Genomic DNA, 23,104 nt, shown 5'->3' with positions numbered 1-23,104 from the left:
CCTGGCTCTCTGTTTTGTCTTCTTTACCCCTATATGGGCACCGTCTGGCTATTTTGACGTGTCGGATCTCAAACTTGCTGGTACCATCCTATCTCCCTTGAAGATGAATTCATCGTTGATGGACAGTTCATGTCAGATTCTCCAAAATGGCAGTATATGACTAGGACACAGCTTTCGCCAAAATGGCTGGCCAGTTTCTATAATTTTTAAAAGTGCGATTAGCTGGAGATTCTTTTTAGACTAGTTGCAGATTTCTTACAATTTTGATGAAACTCACCGAAAGTAACGACGACTTGGTGTACATATGCTTTGAATTCTCTCTGTGTAGCCTCGTCAACTTCTGACAGGTGGAGCCTTGATAATGCATCAGCGACTGGTATTTGAGCCCCAGGTTGGTAAGTAAAACTCAAGTTGTATGGCTGAATCTGGAGCATCATCCTTTGTAGTCTTGCTGGGGCCTTGTGCAACGGCTGTCGTAGGATGGTTTTGAGAGAGCAATGATCAGAGAATACACTGACTTGCCTTCCATAGATGTAGTGGTGGAAATATTGGCAGCCAAATACAATGGCGTAAAGCTCTTTCTCTAGCTGTGATTATCTTTGCTCGGTAGGTGTAAGGGCTCGTGAAGCGTACGCTATTGCTTGTCCATTCGTCGAGATGTATGCTCCTAGGCCGTGTAACGAGGCATCGACTGTCAGGTCAATTGAGATATTTCGATGATGAAAAAAACAAAGGTGCGACACCATGGAGCCCTTTATTTCCTTTGAGGCAACATCATGTTTTGTTCTCCAAACAAAGTCTTTGTCTTTGCAGACGTCACAAAGATCCTTACACTTTGTTGATCCTTGCGCATTTCTAAGAGAGTGGTCACCTCTTTTTTGTTCGCTGGTTTAGGCATTGCGTTAATTGAACGTAGCTTCTTTGGATCCAGGCACGTTCATTTTTCGCCAATCATGTGGCCAAAGTATGTTACCTCTCGTGCGGCAAATTTACGTTTGCTGAGGTTCAACCTCACCCATTTTGCTCGAGCCCTCTTTAAGACAGCAACAAGACACTGTTTGTGCTCTTCCAGAGTTGAACTAAAAACTAGCATATCTTCTATGATACCTATAAAGCCAGTAAGACCTTCAAAAACTTTCTCAATGCACCTCTGGAACTCGTCCTGCACTGATATAATGCCAAACAGCATATGCTTGAAATGGTATCTTCCAAAGAGTGTTGACAGCAGTTAGGTCTGAGGATTCCTTGTCAAGCAACAACAACCAGTAACCTGAACGTGAATCTAGCTTTGTGAAGTACTTCGCTCCATGAAGGTTGGATGTAGTCTTCTAACGTTGGAATAGGGTAGTCGGGTCTTCTGATGGATTTATTGAGATCCCCAGGGTCAATACAGAGGCGGAGAGTGTCACCTTTCTTTTGAATGGTCACCAATGGAGTTGACCCATTCAGTAGGAACTTTCACTTTCTTAATGACACTGTCTTTCTCCATTCTATCAAGCTCTGCTTTAAGCTTGTCGCATAGAGCAGGTAGAATTTTCCTTACAGGATGAAACTTAGGAATGGTTCTATCCTTTAAATAAAAATGACACTAACCATCCAGATTTCCAAACCCTTCAAATACATCATTAAACTCTTCAATAACCTCTTAAACAGAGCTTGCGGACTGGTTTGTCAGTGCTTGCAGCAGAGTTGAAATTCATGATCATTTTAATAAGGTTCAGATCCAAGCTTGATCTGAAGCCGATTATGGGAACAGAGTCTGTTTCCTTAATGTAGAACTGCTGGTTAGAAGGCCTATATTATTTTTAATTACAGCTCATACAAAATCTCCCTTGAATGGGAATCCTGCCACTACAGTAACAAGTAAGCTTCTGCTTAGCCTTGGTTATTTCTGGCTTTGGCAATAGGATGTCAAAATACGTGACAGGAAGGTTATTTGCTTATGCTCCCGTGTCAACTTTGAAGCTAACTAGCAACTGGGCGTTTATTGTGAGGGAAACTATGGCTTCTTCCTTGTTAATTATTTCTGGGACTTCATGCAGAAACATCTCGTCCTCACCATCAGAGTTTTCAAGTGTGTTTTTGGTGCCTGAAACTACATTTACAACCTTGTTGCTTCTGAAGACACATGCAAAATGGTTAGGCTTGTGGGACTTGGTACATGTTTTTCCTTTTACAAGACATGCATGATTAGGGCTGTAGCTGCCACCAGAGAAGTAGCATTCTCTAGATCTTGAGCTAGTGGTCTTGAGCTTGTCATTTGCGTCCCTGTATCTACAGGCCTTAACCAAGGTTTTCACCTCTGTTATGAAGCTTTCTATACTTTCTCCCTCATGTTGGTTGTACCTTGCAAAGATGCTGTTTGTTTTAGGTGTTGCATTGCCTTTGAATTTTGTCAGGTATGACGCAAGCTTCTCCTTTTCACTCTCAATGAAAGTGAAGGTATTAAATATCTCTCTTCCCTTGTCTCCTACCCAAATAAGTAGGTAGACACACATGATCTTCTCGGTTTTACCAGAGAAAATACCAGCAAACATAAGACGAGCTTGCTGTTTAACTCACTTCCATTCACCTGGAAGACACAGCAAGTCCCAACTGATACATGGCTGGTTGACATCCATTTTGGCTGGTCACTTCTGACACAATTTAAATGAAATTTTCATTTTTTCAATAATAATAAAATTTTCATTTAATTCAATTTAAATGAAAATTTATATAATAAACATCTGAATATTTCAACTCCATGTCCAGGAACCTTTATCAAAGGAGGGGGGGGGGTTACAATAACTGATACATGATACAACTGATACATGGCTGGTTGACATCCATTTTGGCTGGTCACTTCTGACACCATGCAATGTTTGGTAGATAAATCTTTATTCAAAACCCAGGCACCTACAATAAAGAACATTATAAGCAAAGCAAGCATAAGCACATAAAGGCAAAAAAGCATAAGCATTTCCAAAATGAATCCAATCAAAATTTTGAGACAGCAATTTTGTTCAAATAGTCCAAGAAACAATGCTTGTAATCAAAATTTTGAGATAGCCATTGTATTCAAAATTGTTAAAAGTTAAACAGCTCTGTCTCCAGTGTTGACAGCTCTCCCTCTGGTGTTAGTTTGTTCAAGATAGTCCAAAGGTGAAAAAAACTATGCCTCCAGGGTTGACACCCCCCCCCCAGCCTCATTGACAAGGGCTGTAACTTATTCAGGTTGCTCACTGTCAACATATACAGATTATTGACCTATATGCCTTGTTAACATTTACTGGAAAAGAGGGCATTAAGGTGGAACCTAAAGCAAATGCTGAGAGGGATATCAAACAGAATCAAAACACACAATGTACTTGCTCTTTGTGAAAAGAGAATATCAGTAATATCTTAGGAATGACTGGGGGTATTACGTTGAAACTTTTGGGATATGTTGAAGATGGATTGGATGCAATCAGCCCCCTTCCCCTCTCCTTGCCCTTTTTAGGTAACCGCTCTGCTCAAAACTGATCAAAATTTTAAAATTTTAATTCTGTTTAAACTAGTCGAAAGGTCAAATTACTATACCTCCAGGGATACCACGTTCCCCATACCCCCAAGGTGGAGACAGAAAATTATGCAATTTACCAATTGTTTACATCATTGGGAAAAAGGAAAATTTGATTTAGGGCGTATCAAAAACAGCTAAGGATATTTAGGACAGAAGTCTGGGGGACATTGCATGCCTGGAGGTCTAGTTACTAAACCTTTTGACCTAGGACCTCACCTACTTTATTTCATGATAAACAATTTACAAAAAGAAGCAAAAAATTTAGAACTGACTCAATTTAACTGATCTATTAAAGAAAGCTGTGATCACAAAAATAAACAAAGACCTCTATTATTTTATTAAAAAAGCTAGTAAACAACTCTTTGAATCTATATTTTAAAAAACTCATATCTCTAAAATCTTGCCTCTGTAAACACTTTAGTTGACTGTCTTGAAAAGTAGTTGGGATAGGACAAAAGATAAATAGTAGGCAAACATATATTAGAAAAAAGATGAAACAGAAGTGCTATATCATTCTTGTAATATCCTTAGTCATTTACTGGTATTCATTCCTTGTCCTTAATATTTTTGTCATTACAACTGATACATGTAATAGTGGAACTGATACTGAAATAGTGGAAACAACAACAAACTTTATATAATAAACATCTGAATATTTCAACTCCATGTCCAGGTACTTTTATCAAAGGAGGGGGGGGGGGGTTAAAGTTAAATTAAGCACAACATACAGAAAAATAAAATAAATGAAACTCACATCTTAATGACCTCCAAAATACTCCAATCACTCTAAATAGCCTGAATAAGCAAACAGAAATGAAAAAAGATTGTTTCTGCTATATCATATTGTCTCTTGTATGATTTCAGTTGAACAATGAGATATCTCAATAACCTCCAAAATACTGCAATCATTGTAAACAGTCTGAATAAGTACACATAATTGACAAAAGATTGTCTCTGGTACACCATATGTCATTCCTATCTGCTTCTTCAGGCTAATTACAGTGATTGCAGCAGTTTGGAGGTTATTAAGATAGGAGATGGGTAAATATTCTCTTCAATTGATAAACCTTGGTACATGACCTCACACAATCTTTGTTTTATAAAACCAAAAATCTCCAAAACTAAATCTATAGCTAAAATGAAGTAAAACAACTGTTTAAATGGTCTAAATTAAGTATCCTTTGTGAAATTCTCCATAGCTCAATGCTGTTGATGTTGCTTATTTGCTTTTAAATTTATTTGAAGAAAATATATAATATATTAGAATAAAGGATAGCATTAGATTTGGGCATTGTATATTTTTTCATATCATTTAGCAATGTAGAAAGTGAATGCATCACTTGATGCAAGAAAAAGAAAAACAGAAAAAATAAATAGGACATATCAGTGCCAACCATGCAAAAATGTAATTTTCCCTACTGTTTAAGGTTGTTGCAGTAAATTTCTTCTTCAGGGTTTTCAACGGTGGTGTGTTTTTTCTGTGAAGTTTTAGCTGGGATGTCTTTTTGATAAATCCAAAGCTCTTTTGAAAAATTCCAACAAAATTATTTTTATTTACATAGCATATAATAGCAAAGATCAAGAATTGGACCTCTTCATGAGCAGACATGGTAGAACACAAATAGAAATATTTTCAGATTTCTAATTTCATGCTCATTTCCATGGTTTATTTTGCATTTTTGAAAATTCATCATCAACCCCTCTTTAATGGTCTCATATAGCCCTACAAGAAAACTAACTTTAGAAGGTGAGCAAGGGCATAATTTCTATGGGCAGGGGTCAACTGCCCCTCCCAGACCTTGGTTTGCCCTGCAGATGATATTTAGTTTCTTTATACATCTTGTCAAAAATAAAAAAGCCTGCACAGTTAAAGCATAGTTTCACTGCTAATTAAATCCAAGAGATCACGTTTTTCATTAAGAAATAGTATAGTTACAGTATGGAATAAGTTTTGTAAAAATTGTAATCTATCTCTTCCCCTATCAACACTAAAAAATAAAATTAAGGAATGCTTAATGAAGATGTAATTTGTTAATATGTATACATATATGTATGTGTATCTAGGTATATGTGTATGTATCTGCTTGTACATACATCTGTTTGCCTCCTTTTGTATGGCGTGTTTGGGGAGGAGTTGGTCCCTCTTCCCCTGTTGATGAGTTGAATAAAGTTATTAATTGTTTTATTTTTTTTTTTTGGGGGGGGGGGGGGTTGAGGAGTCTGGAAAGGTGAGTTATCTATTGTTTTGTATTTTATTTTTAAGGGTAGTTTGAATTAGAAAACTGAAGATTTTGGTTTAAATCTCTACAACTAGAATATTAATAGAGGTCCAATTAATTTAAATCTGTTTTAAATGTTTTTAGTTCCTGACTCTGTTGAGTTTTCTCTCTGTTGGGAATTTAATATGTTGTGTATATATGGTATAAATAATAAAACCTTGAACCTTGAACAAGCATCCACAGAAATGGGTCAATTTTCTTTAGTATATTTTTATCTTTAAGGCACTATACAGCTCATTTTTCAAACTTCACAGCCCTTTTCCCATGACTTAGGTAAATTAGCTAAAAAACTGACCCCCCCCCCTCCACCCTAGGATTTTATGACATTTCACCACTAAAGGTGTGCAAGGCTGTATGAGAAAACTAATGGATCCAAGGCCAAAAACAAACTCGAGGAGTAGACTCTCTTCTGATTTCTAAGTCTTCAATATTTGCCTACTTGATAGGTCAATTACCTATTGAAGTTTTGATTAAAAAAAAAAAAATTACCTTAATTTTCAGTTATCAGTTTCTTTTTCTCAGGTTTTAGTTCTGAAAATACATCGGAATCGGAATTAGCGCCATCTGTATTATTTCCAGAGTGTATGTGCCTGAGTTTGCTTGGTTGCTGTTAATGGGATAAAGTTATAGCACTACTTTGAGGTTGTTTTCATATTGATTTGTACCCTTTAATAGACAATTTTACAGTTAAGTTAAATTGAGTGATTCTCCAATCCCTAGAATAGGTCTTTCTTTTCGAACATCCTCACCAGCGCCATCTTTTTTCTTAAGTTGATTGGGGCGCCATCTATAAAGACACTTTCTCCCATATCATTAAGGTGCTGATTTCTACTGGGAGCAAGCAGAAGAGGGGAAGGAACCCCCCGCAAGCGCCGTACTGTACCCGCTGGTATTCAGTTACCCGAAAATTGCGGGGAAAAGGTGAGGGGGTACTTACGCTTCCCTTGTTCCTGGGTGATTTCAGTAGGCGATCATTCAGCGCTCGACGCGTGAAGGTGTATTGTGTGCGAAAGAAAATAAAACGTTCAAGATTCTGGACTACTTTCAGCTCTCGAGCAGTGAAGTTCGTTGGTATGACACAAGAGACTATTTACGAATATATATACGCGCCTGTCCTGAATTTCGCTCAGACAAGTTTGCGATATGCCGATATTTCCCGTGATGCGGTGGTTGCTACGGGAAGTAAATTTTACGGAAAAGACATTCTGTACGCTGCGCATTGCAAACTGAACGTTATTTTGCGGCAACTTGGAGATGAATATGTAATGAAGGACCGCCGAGCTGGTTTGCAGAGTGATGTTTTCATGGGTGATTTATACGATGCTATCAAGAATGCAGAAAACTCAGCCAATTTCACCTATAGATTTACTATCTGGAAAATTGGCGAAGTGCCTAGAATACCGCAAGATGTGCTGACTTCTCTTTCAATTAGAGTTAACGAGTGCACAGAGAAAATAGAGGGACTAATCGATCAGTGTAAGATCTACCTTCCGTCAGGCCCTACTGTCTGGCCCCCGCTACCGAAACCAGAAAGACTTGAGAATCCTGTAGTGATAGCGAATGTGCCGGCGGAAAGCCTTGAATCATGTGCCAAACAGAAGGAATTTATCGAAAAGAACGGTGGAAAAGGACATATTCGCCAGATCACTCAACGAAAAGGTGGGTTAGTTGCCTTTCTCGATACGGCGGATTCAGCTCAAATCCTCGCAGACATGTTGAAAGAAAATGTCCGTGATGTCAAGGTTTCTTACCGGAAACCAAAGTTTTTAGCGGTGGCAAGATTCGTTCCTCCGGCAACCACAGAGGAAGAAATTATTGCTGCGAACTCCGAAGTTACGGAAGTCCACCGGTTCGGCACCTCTGGCACAGTGAAACTTGTATTTGAAGACTCGTTCGCGCGAGATCAGACAATTAAACGCGGAATATTTGTAGACTACACCCACTTCCGGGTTGAGGCCTATAAAGAGCTCCCCAAGAGATGTTTTAACTGTCAATCTTTCGAGCACCTCTCTAGTGCCTGCAGCAACGCTCCGAAGTGCTCTAAGTGCGCCGGTGCCCACGTCGCATCACGGACGTCTCCATGCACGTCCACCACAGTTAAATGTGCTCTATGCCCAGAAGGCCACAACACCCACCCCTCATACAGCATGAGATGCCCACTAGTTAGAAATGCTATGAAAAAGCCTACTACAACGAAATGACTTCTCTCTCCATCGTCTGCCGAAATATCTATGGTCACAATTCAGTCAAACTAGACTACGTTAAAGAACTATGCCGTCAATTTAATGTTGTGTGCTTACAAGAACATTTACTCACCTCCGAAAATTTTGGTCTTTTCGAACAGTTGAATCAAAAAACTGTGTTCATGCATGAAGCAAAAAGGTCCTCAGTCCGTGGTCGACCTAGTGGGGGCACTGCTATCATAACGGACAGTTCGCTTGAATGTCAAAAGCTGGAATCGTGTGAGTTCTTCCTCGCTGTAGATTTTCCTGGCCCCGGGGGTTTTGTTCTGATCACGGTTTATCTACCAACAAACCTAAACACCCTCTCTTCCGAAAAACGGTTCTCGGAAGCTTGTGGCCGCCTCTCGCGCTTACTTATTAGGCTGGGCAATCGAAGAGTGCTAGTCTGCGGTGACTTTCAGTGCGACTTAACGAACCCATCAAATAAGCTCTCCGAAATCTTCTTCTCAGTAATCCCAGCTGGGTATGATCTCTGTGAAAAGACTGACGCATATACGTACATCCATAATTCCGGTTCAACGACAAACATTGACCATGTGCTATGTAACTTCTCTCTAGGTGCTCCAGTCACCGTGGACTCTGAGCACACAGTAAGTGATCACCTTGGCTTGTGCTTTAAGGCTAACTTCTTCCCGTGTAGGCCGAATAAGCCCCAAATTTATGCTACCAAGACTGAGTGGAATAAAATAAACGCCGACCAGTATAAACAGACATGTGATGAGATTCTCGGAAAGATAAAAGTTCCCTTTCAGCTCTTGATGCATGGCTCGAGTGATTTGGTAGCACTAGACATTTATTGTACTGAGATTATACATGCAATGAAAACGGCTGAGCAGGCTTCTGTACCCACTCGCCGTTTTAAACCTGGAATCAGCAAGCCTGGCTGGAGTCGCGCTCCTAAATTAATGCAACCCAAAGCTCGTGCTAAGTTTTGGCTGAGATTATGGCGCGATTGCGAGAGGCCGAGGTCAGGTGTAGTGTTTGAGCAGTTCCGCAACACGAAAAAAACTTATAATAAGTCTGTAAGTGATCTTAAAGCTGCCGAAGCCGAACTTGCTTCCCAAGAAGCAGCAAATAATCCTGTATCTATGTGGAAGTCTTTTAGACAGTCTAAACCAGTGACAAACCCTGCTAGTAACATACCTGAGGAGCAGTGGGTAAAACATTATAGTGAAGTTTTTGGGATTAAACATGCCCAACTAACAACCGAAAGTGATAGTGAGCTCTCACGAGCTTTTGCGTCCCTCTTGAGCCAACGGAACTATTTTACCGTCTCAATAGGCGAAGTGCTCCAGGTTATTAAGCAGCTGAGAAAGGGCAAGGCTCCCGGGCACGACGGAATTGTGACTGAACACCTCCGCTGTGGCTCACCTCTGCTCATTGAGCACTTGACGCTGCTATATCAAATGTGCCTTGATTCTGGTGCAGTCCCTAGGTCGTTTGCCCTAGGTATTGTGTCTAACGTCTTGAAGAAGGAAAAAATCGTAACCTCTGCTCTAGCTATAGGCCTATAACAGTTTCTAGTACATTAAGCAAAGTGTTAGAGAGACTTCTGTTACCTGAGCTGTTACGAAAGTGTAAAATTGACAATCGACAATTCGGGTTCCGTCGCCACCTCGGTTGTGCATTTGCACATCGCCTTCTTACGCGTAGAGTATCGAAAGCTCAGAATCAATCACGGACTCTTTTAATTTGTGCAGTAGATGTGTCCGCGGCGTTCGATTCGGTAATTCATTCAAAGTTAATTTTGAACCTGCTGCACCAAGGTGTGAACCCACATGTAGCGGCCGTCCTATGGCACTGGTATTCGAGTAGCCTTATCCGTGTTAAGTTGAGTAGTGAACTCCTGTCGAAACCGATTAAGCTTCACCGGGGACTGCGTCAAGGGTCGGTTTTAAGCCCTGTACTCTTCAATTCACTAACCTCGTCGGTAACAAAAAAGATTAACGGTGGTTTTAACACTGAATGTATGGATGTGAGCCTACTGTGCTACGCAGACGACATATTACTGGTGAGCACATCGCTTTGTAACCTTCAAGCTAATATCGATCTCCTAAGTCGAGGTTATACTAATATTGGTCTGGTTATTAACCCTGCCAAAACAGAATTTCTTGTATTTGAACCCCCGCGTGCGCCGTCTGAAGTTGCCCGTCGCGAGGCTACCCGTGTTACCGTTGCAGGGCAAGTAGTACTTCCAAGCCGCAAGTTGAAGTACCTAGGTATCACATATGGAAGCGACCTCAGAAGCTCGCGTGCTCTTTTTGTTGACCAGGTTCTGTCGGGTTTTCGGTCTGGGTATGCTAAACTTGCAGCCCTGAAGTTTAAATTTAATAAGCATATCCTTGCTAGGTTGTATCGTGCCGTCGCTCTTCCCTTTGCTCACTACATCTCACCCGTTTGGCATTGGCTATCGAATTCGGATATGTTGCGAATCCGTTCAGGCTTTTGCAAATATTTAAAGTTTCTGCTTGGTCTGCCACTTTACCTCCGTAACACTGGTCTGCTAGAAAAGTATCATATACCTGATCCTGTTGAGTTCATGCCGAATTTTGAAAAACAAGCTCTCGTGAAACACAGGGCACTATTATTTGATTTCCCAGCGACTTTCTTGCTTGATAGTTGAAGTGTGTTTTGTTTGTATTTAGTAGATTATTATGTTCGGTTGATTTGTGTTCATTTTTATTTTCTCTTTTCTTTTGTTTTGCTCCGCTTCTTCATGCTTCTTTTTTATAGCGGGTTTGTAATAAATTATTATTATTATTATTAATTCCTGTTATTTGAGTAGAATCTTAAGTTATATCAATGTTTTTTTTTTTTATTTAGGAAATTTATTTGCAGATCTTTGAAACCTCATAAATTGGGATAGAGCAAAGTTGTGAAGCTGAAAACAGTTTTCTTGTACTTTATTTAAGCAAAATATCTGGGGTAAAACACCTCTTTTAGGGTAAGACCACTTTTCTTTGTTATTCCAGAAAAATAGAGATGGGTTTTTTGACTGCCCCTATTTTACTACAGCATGACACAATGCAAATTTAGACCCAATCACCTTTCACCGGAGCCAGCCCAGTGGGGGTGTCATCATAAATTCAAAACGTGGTCTCTGTTTTGAGGAATAATTGAAAAGAAAAATTAATAGGCCTATTTAATATTTATATCAAGTAAGAAAAGCTACATTTTTATAATCACAAGAAAATCAGCTTTCTGTTAATATGTGAATAAAACAGAAACACAGAAAGGATGTATACATCAAAATAGGATAATTGGTATTTCTAAAAAGAGTTCCTTCTAGGTAAGTCAATGAACTGATCATTTCAAGTGTTTGATCTTAATTAATTTTAATAATAACCATGTTGATGCATAGCTTAAATTTTTAGCTATTCATTGACATATAGGCTACAATGCTTCTCAATTCCTATTTGGTAACAAGATGTTGTCAGTCAGGCAGTGGCAGATCCAGGGGACATATGCCCCCCCCCCCATAACATAGACTAAAGTAGTTTAGTTTACTTAATTAATGCAAGTTTGCATTAATTAAACTTGCTCCTAGTGCAAGTTTATTGAATCAAGCTATTTTGCCCCACCCTAAAAAAATCCTGGATCCACCCCTGCAATCAGGTATTAAAAGGACATACCTCCATAATTGTAAATTTCTAGAAGAGCAAAAAAAAACCTCACAATCTTTTTATTTCCCCTCCGATAACCGTAAAACAAAAATGGATTGATATGTAAAATCAATACATGTCAATCCGTTTTTGTTTTACAGTTATCAGACATGAAATACAAAAGTTGTGAGGCTTTTTTTCTGCTTTTCTGAAAATTTACAATTATGGAGATACATCCTTTTGATACCCAACTGATAATGTGAGGGTTTGAGTTTTACATAATTTTGCTCAATTGTATACTGGTTTTTTACCCTATTTTGCAAGGTTCCACTTTTATAACACAAAGATTTGATAAATTTCTAGGTAGCACTATAATTTAGCTAGGATAAAAGTGAAAACATCATGTGATGCTTTTTTTTATGCTGTTTCATAATACAATAATTAATTCTGTCCAAAATTGCATCTTGAGTACTTAAAGGGGCTCCAAAAGTATTTCATTTTTGTAACCACACAAACAAAACCTACAAAATACTTGATTTTCAATTCAAACTGTTTCACATTTTTCAAATACTGTTAACAAAAATAGTGCTGAATTTTACAATGTGAAATTTTGTACTATCAAAAATGTTTGTGAAACTATCAAAAATTCAGGATATATATTTGCACATTAGGGATATTGGGAGGGTAAAGTTCATGGTTAATATGTAATGGGACACATAATTCATCTAGGATGAAAGTGAAAACATCATTTGATGCTTTTTTCAGGCTCTTTCATAATTCATATAAACTACCTTCAGGTCCCATTTTAATGGGTCAAGATTAAATTTGCAACAGAAGCAATGGTACAATTCTGCTTTAGCTACTTTTGGCTATCTTGGAAAGGGATTAGGTTAGGAAAATGAAACTTTCAGGGATGGGTCTACAGGCTAATGTATGTCATGGTAAGGTATTTTGAAGTACCTACCTCCACTCCTTCCCCCTCTAGAGGGCCCTGACCCTTGATGACCTTTAAAAAGCTATGTATTTTAAAATTGAAACCTTGCAAAATAGATCTTCTGATTAAATGAAGTACAACAAAATTGTTTCCAGCTTCAAAACTTTGCTCAATCCCAATTTATAAAGTTTTAAAGATATGCAAATACATTTCCTAGATTTTGAAAAAAAAAAATCAATATGGCTTAAAATTCTACTCAAATAACAGGAATTGCATTTTCCAAACTAAAGCCAAAGAAAAAGAAACTAATAATTGAAAATTAAGGTAAAATGTTTTTTGTCAAAATTTCAACAGGTATTTTATGTAGGGAGTATACCCAATGTATAATATCTAACCATATAATATAATATCCAACCATACATATAATAATATCCAACCATACTTAGTTATTGCCAAAATTATCCAACTAGTTAGCTATCTGAAAAATCCTTTCAAGCAAATAAGAAATTATCCAACTAGGAAAATAATTAAAATTTAAAAGAAAAATAGTTTTATCTTACTAGCCAAATACAATAAAGCATTTGAGCCTACTTAGTATCTCTAACTAGGTGGATAATACTTTAACTTAATGCTTCTGATATATATCTAACTAGACAGATAAGTAAATTCTTTATGTAAACTAGTGATGATATCCAACTAGTCAGACAATTTTTTCTTTTAGACATAGCATGAAAATCTTACTTGGTGGATAACACTTTGTCCTAGCCCTTCTGATATTAATCAAACTAGGTAGTTAAGTAACTTCCTGCCTAGTTAAGTAACTTCCTACCTAGTTAAATATATATCAGAAGATCTAAGACTCACCATTATCCACCTATTTAGATATTCTTGCTGTGCCTAAGAGAAACAATTTATCTGGCTAATTGGATATTATCCCAAAACTGCATAGCCTAATGCAATTTACTTATCCTCCTAGGTGGATATATATCAGAAGTGTTAAGACTTGAAATTATCCACCTAGTTAGATGTTCATGATGTGCCTAAGAGAAATGAATTATCCGGATAGTTGAATATTCACCCCAAACTGCTTAGAGAATCTTCTTATCTGCCTAGTTGGATATATATCAGAAACACTAAGCAACATTATTATCCAACTAGGTAGATATTCTCTCTGCTTAAGAGAAGCAATTTATCTGGCTAGTTGAATATTATCCCAAAACTGTATAATGGAATTTAATTATCCTCCTAGTTGGATATATATCAGGAGTGTTAAGACTTGGTATTATCCACCTAGTTAGATGTTCACGCTATGCCTAAGAGAAACAAATTATCTGGCTAGATTGATATTAACCCCAAACTGCTTAGAGTTCTTATCTGCCTAGTTGGATATATATCAGAAACACTAAGCTACATTATTATCCAACTAGGTAGATATTCTCTCTGCTTAAGAGAAGCAATTTATCTGGCTAGTTGAATATTAACCCAAAACTGTATAATGGAATTTAATTATCCTCCTAGTTGGATATATATCAGGAGTGTTAAGACTTGGTATTATCCATCTAGTTAGATGTTCATGCTATGCCTAAGAGAAAGAAATTATCTGGCAAGTTGGATATTAACCCCAAACTGCTTAGAGATTCTTCTTATCTGCCTAGTTTAATATATATCAGAAACACTAAGCAACATTATTATCCAACTAGGTAGATATTCTCTTTGCCTAAGAGAAACAATTTATCTGGCAAGTTGGATATTTACCCCAAACTGCTTAGAGAATCTTCTTATCTGCCTAGTTGGATATATATCAGAAATACTAAGCTACATGGTTATCCAACTAGGTAGATATTCTTGCTGTGCCTAAGAGAAGCAATTTATCTGGCTAGTTGGATATTAACCCAAAACTGTATAATGTTGGTTATATATATATATATATATATATATATATATATATATATATATATATATTATATATATATATATATATATATATATATATATATATATATATATATATATATATATATATATATATATATATGTATATATATATATATATATATATATATATATATATATATATATATATATATATATATATATATATATATATATATATATATATATATATATATATATATATATATATATATATATATATATATATATATATATATATATATATATATATATATATATATATATATATATATATATATATATATATATGTATGTATGTATGTATGTATGTATGTGTGTGTGTGTGTGTGTATATATATATATGTAAGGAGTGTTAATATTCACCCCAAACTGCTTAGAGAATCTTCTTATCTGCCTAGTTGGATATATATCAGAAACACTAAGCTACATGGTTAGTAACTTCCTGCCTAGTTAAGTAACTTCCTGCTTAGTTAAATATATATCAAAAGATTTAAGACTCAGCATTATCCACCTAGTTAGATATTCTTGCTGTGCCTAAGAGAAACAATTTATCTGGCTAGTTGGATATTATCCCAAAACTGCATAGCCTAATGGAATTTACTTATCCTCCTAGTTGGATATAGGAGGATAAGCATTTCATTACAAAATCATATTATTGAGTTAGGAATAAAGTGTACACCATTCGATGCCTTTTTTTATGCTGATTACAAATATAATAAGAAATTATATCTTAAATTAATTTCAGCCCCCCCCCCCCCTAGATCGGGTATAACTAACCTAACCCTGAATGGGCATATAAAGGGGGGGGGCTGTAATTCATTTCTAATAGAAATGCTTATTATATTCGTAATAAGCATAAAAAAAGGCATTGAATGACGTATTCACTTTTGTCCTAACTCAATAATATGATTTCGTAGATATTGACCTGGATATATATCAGGAGTGTTAAGACTTGGTATTATCCACCTAGTTAGATGTTTATGCTGTGCCTAAGAGAAATGAATTATCTGGATAGTTGAATATTCACCCCAAATTGCTTAGAGAATCTTCTTATCTGCCTAGTTGGATATATATCAGAAACACTAAGCTACATGGTTATCCAACTAGGTACATATTCTTGCTGTGCCTAAGAGAAGCAATTTATCTGGCTAGTTGGATATTAACCCAAAACTGTATAATGGAATTTAATTATTCTCCTAGTTGGATATATATCAGGAGTGTTAAGACTTGGTATTATCCATCCAGTTAGATGTTCATGCTATGCCTAAGAGAAACAAATTATCTGGCTTGTTGGATATTAACCCCAAACTGCTTAGAGAATCTTCTTATCTGGAAGGGATCTTATCTTGGAAGAATCTTCTCATCTTGGAAAGCCCAGGTATGTAATATTGTCTGAGGGTTTAACAAGAGAACCGTCCATATTTATAAGAGAAGTAGAGGGATTTTGCCTGAGTTTCATTTTCTTAACCTAACCCCTTTCCAAGATAGCCAAAAGTAGCTAAAGTAGAATTTTACTAAAAAGAACATCAAATAGGCCAAATGTATTCAGTTTCTCTCATGAAAAGGGTAAAATTCTACTTTAGCTGCTTTTGGCTATCTTGGGAAGGGGTTAGGTTAGGACAATGAGACTTTCAGGGATGGGTCTACAGGCTAAAGTATGTCCCGGGAAGGTATTTTGAAGTACATACCTCCACTCCTTCTCCCTCTAGAGGGTCATGAAATTTGCCTACATGACAGGTCTAGCCTATACCCATTGCAATTTTGACAAAACAACATTTTACCTTAATTTTCAGTTATCAGTTTCTTTTTCTCTGGCTTTAGCTCTGAAAATGCAATTTCAGTTATTAGAGCAGAATTTTTAAACATATAAATAGTTTATTTTCAAGATTTAGGAAATGTATTTGCACATCTTTAAAACCTTATAAATTGGGATTGAGCAAAGTTGTGAAGCTGAAAACAATTTTGTTGTACTTCATTTAAGCAGAAGATCTATTTTGCAAGGTTTCACTTATATAGCACATATTTTTAAAGGTCATCAAAGGTTAGGACCTTCTAGAGAGAGAAAGAGTGGAGGGAGGTACTTCAAAATATCTCCCCAAGACATACTTTAGCCTATAGACTCATCTCAGAAGATTTAATTTTCCTTGCATACCTCCTTTTTAAGATAGCCAAAATTAGCTAAAGCAGAATTTTGCCAAAAATTTAGAATTAGCCTAGCCTATTCAAAGTAGTTTTCATAAATTTTAAGTGTTTCCTTTTGAGCAGACAAATTAATAAACTAGTACTGCAACTAGCCTAAAGATGTTTAACAAAAGAGATTAAAAACTAATTAGAAGCACTTATAGCTTACGGGTACATAATCAATCAACTGTGGTCAATCGAGGCGTGCGTCAGATCATTGGCCCCACTTCTTTCTAGGTTAGTTTGACAATTAGGCTATCCCAATCTTTGAATATTTCGTCTCCTTCAGTTATAGGCTTGGATAAATCAATTTAACCTTTTTCGTATTAGGCCCGTTTTTCAGCACTAAGATCTTACATCTTTCTGCAAAGATTATCGTTTTTTGTAAGATCTTTTTGATTACATCTTTCTGCAAACTCATCTTTGTTGTAAGATCTTACAGCTCACTGATATTAGCAAAAAGTGTGAAGAACGCCACTGTTTTGTCAGATAGAACAATGATGAGAGAACTTTGATGATCTACTCATCATTGTTCTCAGACCGCTGATCAGAGCAGAATGATGAAAGAAGTTTGCACAAAAACGACCAAAGATGTGAGATCTTGGTTCAAAGATTTCACTTTTAAGCGTTTTCTGATAAAAGATGTAAGATCTCAGCACATTGATGAGTGAAAAACCGTCCCTATTCCAGATATTATTTCAAGCTGAAGGGCAGATTTAGCTATTTCATTTGCCTTGTGGTTTCCTTTCATGCCCATATGATTTGGGATATATTGGAATTTTCTGGATGTACCTTGTTTAAGTAGTTGGTTAAATAGCACAAGAGTGGTAGAGACATCATTGTCTGGGTAGTCTGAATACTCTGGTGATATTGAGGCAAGGGCTGATTTTGAGTCCGAATAAATTATAAGAGGGGTGTTTCTTGGTGGGTTTGGTATCTTTATAATGATTTCCAATGCTAATGGCAGCTATTTCGGCTTCGTCTTCTTCTTCTTCTAATTCACAGCAAGCGGGCTATTCAGTTAGGCTGTCATGATACTCATATTTCTTCTTCTTCTTCTTCTATTCAACAGCAGGCGGGCTTTTCAGTGATACTATTTAGCCGTTTTCCTTTTGCTTCACTCTGTGGGCAACAGAGCTACTGGCTTGATTGCCTCATGATTATTAGATATTTTCAGATATCTGTCAGTAGATCTTTCGACTCTAGGAGTTCAATTATCAGTTGATAGATGTCGATTTCTATGCTCTGTGTGCCGGTATAGTTGGCTAGGCTCTTGGCTGATAGTGAGATTTTGTGGTTTTTCAAGCATTTTAACAATTTGCAAAGCAGGATATGTTGTGCACTTATCAGAATATTAAATTCATACAGGCAATGGTCAATTGTTTTATTATTAACATTTCAATGCCTGCAAAGTGGAGATAGGGGAATTTAATCCCTTGAAATTGGAAACTTATACGAGAATGCAAGAAGATTTAGTCCATTTGTTCCAAGTCGAATTCTATGATAGATTTTAGAAAGATACTAATTGGGAAAGGGGGAAAAGATAGGATTAATCGTATTAAAATTAACATCTGATAGCCTCCATCGGTAAATATCTCTAATCGGGATTGGTCTCCCACTTGGCTGGTCAATATTTATAGCATTTCATACTATTTCATACATATTTCATCAACCTGATGATTACCACTTATGCCAGAGTGGCTAGGAATATACTGAAAATAAGTTTTTATTCCACTTGAAGCAAGATTATCTATAATACTGAGACAATAATAAGTGTCAATGTCCAACTTATACTGAGGAGCTGAGGCCAGCAACTCAAGGCTGGATAAAGAGTCGGAATATACAATAATGTTATTTGAATTTGCAATCAAAGGTTGGTTTTCCTTAATATGTTCTAATGCCATAATTATGGCATTTAACTCAGCAGACATTATAGATAAATTATTATATAATCTCTCGCCCATTGCAATTTTCAGGTGAGGAAGGAAAGCACCACTTGCTACGTTCTCATTTATTTTTGACCCATCAACAAATATTTGGAAGTGATTATTATAGGTAATTGTATTAAGTTCAGCAAATAAGCGATGGGGGTTAAATCTTTAGTCCACTTTGAGGAAATTAGTATTTATTATGGAACTTGACCAATTCCATGGAGGGGATTGGGGAAAGTGGGTCCAATAGACTTTGCTGGTACGGGGAACTTCTTCTAAATGCTGGCATACTCATCTGCAACGCCTCTATACATGGCTGGATTTCTTAACCAATTATGTAGGGTGTGTGAGCTATTTGTTTCAATTTCCTTTTGAGCAGACAAATTAATAAACTAGTACTGCAACTAGCCTAAAGATGTTTAACAAAAGAGATTAAAAACTAATTAGAAGCACTTATAGCTTACGGGTACATAATCAATCAACTGTGGTCAATCGAGGCGTGCGTCAGATCATTGGCCCCACTTCTTTCTAGGTTAGTTTGACAATTAGGCTATCCCAATCTTTGAATATTTCGTCTCCTTCAGTTATAGGCTTGGATAAATCAATTTAACCTTTTTCGTATTAGGCCCGTTTTTCAGCACTAAGATCTTACATCTTTCTGCAAAGATTATCGTTTTTTGTAAGATCTTTTTGATTACATCTTTCTGCAAACTCATCTTTGTTTTAAGATCTTACAGCTCACTGATATTAGCAAAAAGTGTGAAGAACGCCACTGTTTTGTCAGATAGAACAATGATGAGAGAACTTTGATGATCTTCTCATCATTGTTCTCAGACCGCTGATCAGAGCAGAATGATGAACGAAGTTTGCACAAAAACGACCAAAGATGTGAGATCTTTGTTCAAAGATTTCACTTTTAAGCGTTTTCTGATAAAAGATGTAAGATCTTAGCACATTGATGAGTGAAAAACCGTCCCTATTCCAGATATTATTTCAACCTGAAGGGCAGATTTAGCTATTTCATATGCCTTGTGGTTTCCTTTAATGCCCATATGACTTGGGATATATTGGAATTTTGTGGATATACCTTGTTTAAGTTGTTGGTTCAATAGTACAAGAGTGGTAGAGAAATCATTGTCTGGGTAGTCTGAATACTCTGGTGATATTGAGGCAAGGGCTGATTTTGAGTCCGAATAAATTATAAGAGGGGTGTTTCTTGGTGGGTTTGGTATCTTTATAATGATTTCCAATGCTAATGGCAGCTATTTCGGCTTCGTCTTCTTCTTCTTCTAATTCACAGCAAGCGGGCTATTCAGTTAGGCTGTCATGATACTCATATTTCTTCTTCTTCTTCTTCTATTCAACAGCAGGCGGGCTTTTCAGTGATACTATTTAGCCGTTTTCCTTTTGCTTCACTCTGTGGGCTACAGAGCTACTGGCTTGATTGCCTCATGATTATTAGATATTTTCAGATATCTCTCAGTAGATCTTTCGACTCTAGGAGTTCAATTATGAGATGATAGATGTCGATTTCTATGCTCTGTGTGCCGGTATAGTTGGCTAGGCTCTTGGCTGATAGTGAGATTTCGTGGTTTTTCAAGCATTTTAACAGTTTGCAAAGCAGGGTTTGTTGTGAACATGTCAGCATATTACATTCAAATAGGCAATGATCATAATTGTTTTATTATTCACATGTCAATGCCTGCAAAGACGGGACAGGGGAATTTAATCCCTTGAATTAGGAAATTTATACGAGAATACAGGGCAATTTAGTCCATTTGTTCCAAGTCGAATTCTATGATAGATTTTAGAAAGATACTAATTGGGAAAGGGGGAAAAGATAGGATTAATCGTATTAAAATTAACATCTGATAGCCTCCATCGGTAAATATCTCTAATCGGGATTGGTCTCCCACTTGGCTGGTCAATATTTATAGCATTTCATACTATTTCATACATATTTCATCAACCTGATGATTACCACTTATGCCAGAGTGGCTAGGAATATACTGAAAATAAGTTTTTATTCCACTTGAAGCAAGATTATCTATAATACTGAGACAATAATAAGTGTCAATGTCCAACTTATACTGAGGAGCTGAGGCCAGCAACTCAAGGCTGGATAAAGAGTCGGAATATACAATAATGTTATTTGAATTTGCAATCAAAGGTTGGTTTTCCTTAATATGTTCTAATGCCATAATTATGGCATTTAACTCAGCAGACATTATAGATAAATTATTATATAATCTCTCGCCCATTGCAATTTTCAGGTGAGGAAGGAAAGCACCACTTGCTACGTTCTCATTTATTTTTGACCCATCAACAAATATTTGGAAGTGATTATTATAGGTAATTGTATTAAGTTCAGCAAATAAGCGATGGGGGTTAAATCTTTAGTCCACTTTGAGGAAATTAGTATTTATTATGGAACTTGACCAATTCCATGGAGGGGATTGGGGGAAAGTGGGTCCAATAGACTTTGCTGGTACGGGGAACTTCTTCTAAATGCTGGCATAATCATCTGCAACGCCTCTATACATGGCTGGATTTCTTAACCAATTATGTAGGGTGTGTGAGCTATTTGTTTCAATTTTTGTAAGATGTTTTGTCAAGAGAAGGTTACATCTCTCCCTTATTGTTGTTAATCCACTCTCCATAAGCAGAAACTTGGTGCTTGTGGGTTTCCTAAGACCAAATATGAGACGTATTATATCATTTTGTTTTGTTTCAATTTTTTGCATCTGGGTCTTTGCACATGCACCATAGACGATGAGCCCATAGTCAATATGGGGTCTTATATGTGATTTATAAAATTGGAGTAAGGATTTCTCCTTACAGCCCCAGGGTGTGGAAAGAAGTCTTTTTAGTATTTTTGTTTTTCTATAGCATGATTTTATTGTGTTTGAAATGTGGAGGTGGAAATTAAGTTTTTAGTCAAGCATGAGACCTAGGTAATTAATATGATTATCTTCTGGAATAGTTGTTTTATTTAGAGTTAGTTTTGCATTAACAAGGTTTGGCTTCCGGTGAAATTCGATTATTTTTGACTTGGTAGGTGCAATGGGTAAATCTGAATGTTAAGAGAATTTTTCAAATTGGAAAATTGACTTTTGCAGATTTGACTGTGCTATCTCAAAGGTGTTGCCAGATGACCATAGCACCAGATCGTCAGCATATTGTAGATTCGTGTGGGGGAGGTTCATGTCCCAGAGATATAGGGCAAACAGGAGGCAACTGAGGACTGCTCCCTGAGGTAGGCCTTTGGTTGTTGTCTTTTGGGGTGAAGAGACTGAACCAACACAAACAATGAAACTTCTATGAAGGATTTTATAAAAGATACTAGCTTGGGGGGTAGTCCTAGGTTTGCAAGTTTTTTTAAAAAGATTTATTGGTTCACATTATCATATGCCCCTTCAAAATCTAGGAAAGCTGCAACTAGGACATTATTTATTGAGAATGATTTATTTATTGCATTTGCTAGCAAAATGAAAGCATCTGTTGAGGAGTGGTGTTTCCTGAATCCAGTTTGAGTGGGAGGGATCATATTGTTTTTTTCAACAAACCAGAGGAGTCAGTGATAGATCATTTTCTCCATTATATTCCCCATCACAGAAGTAATCATTACGGGCCTATAGAACTCAGGGTTATCTTTGGGTTTATTTTTCTTTAGGATTGGTAGGAGGGACTAACATTTCTATATATTGGGGAACATATAAGATGCTCAAGCGTGATTATAACAATTTAGCAGTTCTTGTTTGTATGAAGGGGTGATATTCTTTATCCATGTAGAGTGTATATTGTCATAGCTGCCGCTAGTTTTGGTCCTAATATGATGTATTGCATTATTCATTTCCTGGATTGAAAATGGACTACTTATATACTCGGATCCTGGGCATGGTTGGTAACTTGGGTTCATAGGAATTGGGGACATTTTGCTTCGATTATTTGATGTTAGCTTATTAACAAAAAGAGTTGCAAATAGCTTAGCTTTTTCATTATCATTGTCATAATGGGTATTATTATGTATAAGCTCATACAGGAGTGGGTTGGGGGAAGTCTTTTTCCCCAAGATGTGGCTTATGACTTTACGTATAATTGGCTCATGTGTTTCTCTGGAGAGATAATTTGCAAAATTATTCCAGTAATTATATTTAGCATCTATTATAGTCCTTTTTAGATTAGATTATTCATGTAATATTTTTAAATATGTAGTAGGTGATGGTTTTCTTATGAATTCTGTCCTAGCTGCCTTTTTTATTCTCCATTTATTTTGGCACTCATTTGTCCACCATGCTTTAGGAATGTGTTTAGGGTAGGTTTTCTTAGGTGTTGTCCCGGGGATAGCATGATTAGCTGTATTTATTTGTAAATATGTCAAAACTTCAGCCTGTGTGTCAACTGTTGTGTTTGAAATGTATGAATTTCGGGTGAAACTTGTGATTTCATCATTTAGCT

At 36.7% G+C, this 23,104-nt stretch overlaps 1 protein-coding gene across 1 annotated transcript in view; it reads right to left on the bottom strand.

Moving 5' to 3' along the window:
- The window catches only part of LOC148945687 (uncharacterized), a 152,662-nt gene extending 135,559 nt beyond the window's left edge, over nt 1–17,103 (bottom strand). The window contains exon 1 of the mRNA XM_089098239.1: nt 16,885–17,103. The gene's annotated coding sequence lies outside the window, so the exon portion shown is untranslated. The remainder of the gene's footprint in view (nt 1–16,884) is intronic.
- Nucleotides 17,104–23,104: the final 6,001 nt, after the last annotated feature.

This window comes from Artemia sp. Qi Xiang Cuo, chromosome 12 (assembly GCF_049724085.1).
Source record: "Artemia sp. Qi Xiang Cuo chromosome 12, ASM4972408v1, whole genome shotgun sequence".
NCBI lineage: Eukaryota > Metazoa > Arthropoda > Branchiopoda > Anostraca > Artemiidae > Artemia > Artemia sp. Qi Xiang Cuo.
This window is presented reverse-complemented; position numbering and strand designations above follow the sequence as displayed.